Raw genomic sequence first — 4,848 nt, 5'->3', positions numbered from 1 at the left:
CTTGGGGATTCTAGGCAGGTGCTCTCCCATGACCGGCATCCCCAACCTCTTTTTACTTTTTATCTCGATGCATTATCATGGGAACTGATGAACTAAAACCTTGTACTTGAGACAGGGACTCACTAAGTTGCCCAGGCTGGCCTTGAACTTACTCTATAGCACACACAGATGTAGACCTTCTGCCTCAGTTTCCCGAAGAAAGCAAGAATGACAGATCCATGTCACCAGGCCCAGGACTCTGTAGCATTCTGCCTAAACCACATATGGTTACTGTGGTGGTTTGAAGGAGAGAATGGCCCTCACCTATAGGATCACATATTTAAATGCTTGGTTTCCAGATGGTGAACTGTTTGGAAGGATCAGAAGGGTTAGGGGGTGTGGTTTTGATACACACACACACACACACACACACACACACACACACACACATATATATATATATATATAAAAATTCATATAGAGGATATGTCCAGGTGGTCCAACCGTGACTGCCTCCCACTAGAGAAGCAGACAAATCTATCCTGGATTCATTCAGTCCACAGGGCTAGATGTCTCAACAGTGTCCATCTGGGGCTGAAGGCCTGAACCAGTGGTTCTCAACTTTCCTAAGGCTGTGACCCTTTAATACAGTCCCTCGTATTGTGGTGATCCCAACCGTAAAACTATTTTGTTGCCACCCCATAACTGTAATTTTGCTACTGTATGAATCATAATGTAAATACCTGATATGCAGGATAGCTGATATGGGACCTCTGGGAAAGGGACATTTGAGCACCCAAAGGGGTCACAACCCATAGGTTGAGAACCACTGGCCTGGAAGAGCTCCCTGTCTTCGGTCCACACTGGAATCCAGATGAAGCTGGTTTTGATCCCAGTGAAGGAGGGATCCTCCTGCTTCAAACAACCTGGTCAAGAAAATCCTTCCCATGAGAGCCCAGCAGCTTGGGGCATAGTTGATTACAGGATTAGTCAAGTTGACAACCAGGATGAGCCACCACACGGTCAGGAGAACAGTTGTTTGCCGGCTTGTTCTCAAGTTCAAGATCCCCAGTTTTCCTTAGCCCAGGTCTCCCTTGGTGTTGTGGGAGTAACTCCCACAGTGGGCTGGGTCTTCCCATATTGATTGACAGTTATGACAGCCCCATGCAGTTATGCCCAGAGGCCAATCTGATCCAGCCGATCCCCTCCCTCCAAATGAGACGCCCTCAGATAACCGCTGGGCTGTGTCCAGTTGACAGCTGATCTTTTACCAGAGGCCACCTGGCTTTGCCCACGGTTGCACCCTCAGTATAGACACCAGGAGCATTTCCGGAGTGGATACGAGGTAGGCTCTAACACCAAATGATGTGTTTTATATAGTGCTGCACCTTAGGAATTAGGTGTCCCTCAAGACTCATATTTGTGGGGGGATTTTTCACTTTTGATTTTTTTCCATTTTCATGTGTGTTCATATATGTATATTTTTGCATGCGTGTGGCCATCCTCCCCAACACGACTTGTCTCACTAGCCATCTTGCCCCGGGGATCCCCAGACTCTGACTTCTGAGTCCGGAATTACGGGCAGGTGCCACAGACACCCAGCCTTTCTGTGAGTTCTGGGGAGCCTAACCCCACCTTCACCGGTGCCAGGCAAGTGCTGTAACCGCTGAGCCATCTCCCCAGCCCTCATTTGCTTTCTGAGATAAAGTTGCACCTATCCCAGGCTGGCATCAAACTCACTAAGTCACTAAGACTGACCTTCCAGGCTTGCTCCTCCTTCTTCTGCGTCCGGAGTGGTCCGGAGTGCAGGGCTGGCTTATGGGGTGCTACGGATCATGTATGCTGGGCAAGCATGGTCAATTGTGCCACTTCAAACTCAGATGGAATAGCAACAGAATTACCCCAGACACACGGGTTCAAAACCAACCTTAGCTGGAAGGAGGCCATTAGGAAGTGAGGTCATCGAAGAGGAAGCCAGTGGGCGGGCCTTAGGTTATTGGAGCAAGGAGGCCTTCCGTCTTTCTCTTTTCCTTTCTGGGCATGAGAAAGCCATTCGCCATGCATTTCCTATCATGGGTCTTTGGCATCCCACCAGAGACCCAAAGCAAGACTTCACACCCCATCTTGGGCTCGGGTCTCCAAAACTGGGTCATAGAAACCCTTACTCAATGTTGGATCCTGGGAATTTAGATTAGTGCTAAAAGTTTGGGGAGTTGATGGAGATTTGGAGGGAATGAACTGATCTGTAGTTGGGGGGAACAGTATGGCTGCAGATAACCCAGGCTGTGACCCCAAAACCAAATAAATACTCAAAAGGTAGAAGGAAGTCCACTCCTGCGGTTCTGGCCGTCTGTGACTTCTTGTAAAGGCTTGTAGCGCCCCTGGTGTCCATTACTGGAATTGCACTGGAATTTCGTAGCGGGATCACAGGGTGAGATGTTTGACTATGTAGGCACCAGTTAGAGGATAGGTTTGGGATAGGAATCTAGTTCTGGGCACAGAAGACAACAGGGGTCAAAGAGCAAGCCAAACATAGATAGGCTCACATGGGCTCTGGGTATAGTCTGGGCTGGACACAAATACTGGGGGTCATTTCTATGAAAGTGCGTGTGTTTATATCAACTTGACACAAGCTAGAATCATCTGAGAAGAAGGAGCCACATTGAATAAAAATCCCTCCATAAGCACAGGCTAAAGACATGCCTATAGGGTATTTTCTTATCTAGTGATTGATAATGGAGGGCCCAGCCCATTGTGGGTGGTGCCATGGCTGGGCTGGTGGCCCTGTGTTTTATAGAAAGCAGGCTGAGCAAGCTATGAGGAGCAAGCCAGCAAGCAGCAGCCTCCACGGCTTCTGCGTCAGCTCCCACCTCCATGCTTTTGATGATGAACTGTGATGTGGAACTGTGAGTGAAATAAACCCTTTCCTCCCCAAGTTCATGTTGGCCATGGTGTTTCACCACAGCACTAAGCAAACCCTCACTAAGGCAGAAAGTAAACCACACCGTCCACCGGGCTTTCTGCCAAGGGCATCTTCCAGAACAGAAAATGCAGACTAAAGATAGAGACTCAGGGTCCCATAAGAAGGGCGAGAAAGAAGGCAGAATATCTTTGACTTCTTGTGGGCATCTGGGGTAGACAGCGAGGCAGAAGACCCACCATGGCCAGGCTGCCCCACAGAGGGAAGAGTAAGCTGCCCCTCCCCATCTGGGAACTGGGGTCCTATACCCTGCTGCTGTGCATAAGTGTCTGTGTTCATGTGTGTTTGTGGAGGCCAGAAGATGTCGCAGGTCCTGATCTATCCCTCTCTGCCTTATTCTTTTGAGACAGGGTCTCTCATTGAACCTGACGTTGGACTGGCTGCCACCAGCCACCCTCCTGTTTCCACCCCAAGGCACTTGGGTTACAAGCACGTGTACAGCCATGCCTGGCCTTTTGTGAAGGTGAGACCCTAAACGGTTCTGTGCTAGAAGGGGCTGAGTGCTGTAGAAGCTGATTGCCATATTGCCTGACTCGCCTGTGTGAATATGGGCATGCATTCGGTGTAGCGTTCTCCTAAGTCTTTAGGCAGGTACAGCAGCTGTGGAAGTGCACTGGGGGAAAGGGGGTCTGGTCCCTCTTTCCTCTTAGACTTGGCCAAAGCCAGGCAAAGAAAAAGAAAAAAAAAAAAACAAACAGGTAAGACATATGACCAAGTGGACACTGCCACCTGCTGGAATCACTGGAAACTGTAGGCAGACAGCGTTTAGGGTCAAGTGTTTGCTGTCCTTATGTTTTGAGAGTCCCGCTGTCCTTTCTGTCCAGCAGTAGAAAACAGGGTACAGTCCTCCACCACACCTTAGGGTCCCCAGGTGCCTCTTTAATAACTCAGAGAGCTTCTGTTTTTTAAAAGTATAAAAAATAGTATGGAAAAGGAAAGCAACTGTTAAAATCTAGTATTTATCTAGTATTTCTTTATACAGACGTGCAAGTTTGACTGTGTGAGACTTTGTGCAATGTGTACACACGCGTGTGGAAACTAAATGTCACTCTCAGGTGTCATTCCTTGCTCACTCTCAACCTCGTGAGGGTTTTGTTTGTTTGTTTGTTTTTTGTTTTTGTTTTGTTGTTTTCTGGTGGTGGTTTGTTTGCTTGTTTTTTGAGGCAGGGTACCCTGGCTGTCCTGAAACTCTCTGTAGACCAGGCTGGCCTGGAACTCAGAGCTCTGCCTGCCTCTGCCCCACCCCCACCCTCAATACTAGGATTAAAGGCATGTGTCACCACCATCCAGCTCACCTTGTGTTTTTTGAGACACTATTTCTCACTGGCCTGGAGATTGTTGGTTCAGCTAGTATAGCTGGCCAATGAGTGAGTTCCAAGGATCCTCTATTTCTGCCTCCCAGCACTGGGGTTACAAACACAGGCCACCATGCCTGGCTTTGTTGTTGTTTTTTTTTTAAACAAAACAACAACAACAACAAAAGCCATGAGCTCTGGGAAACACTTTCCCGGCTCAGTTCTCACCTTGAGGCCCTGTAATAGTTAATCTTGACTGTCAATTTGATAGAACTTAGATGCATCTAGGGGACAGAGAGATTTAACAAGGGAGGGAAGACCCTCTCTGTATGTGGGCCAATTCCATGGAGCCGTGAACTAAATTTTAAAAAAAATTTAAAAAAAAACTGAGCCTCACCTTCCTGCTGCACGCCCTCCCTTCTCTGACAGACTGTCTGCCTCAGTACGCCATACCTGGGCCATCCCACCTCTAACGGATTCCACGCTGTGCCCTGTGACCGTCATTGCAGATTGCCCAAGGGACAGCCTGCTGCTTCGAAGCACTTACAAAGCTTCCTCGACACACGGGGGAAAAGATACTCTGCCACACACGAC

This window comes from Rattus norvegicus, chromosome 12, assembly GCF_021556685.1.
Source record: "Rattus norvegicus strain SHRSP/BbbUtx chromosome 12, alternate assembly SHRSP_T2T, whole genome shotgun sequence".
Taxonomy (NCBI): domain Eukaryota; kingdom Metazoa; phylum Chordata; class Mammalia; order Rodentia; family Muridae; genus Rattus; species Rattus norvegicus.
The sequence above is the reverse complement of the archived record's forward strand: the minus strand, read 5'-3'. Positions refer to the sequence as shown.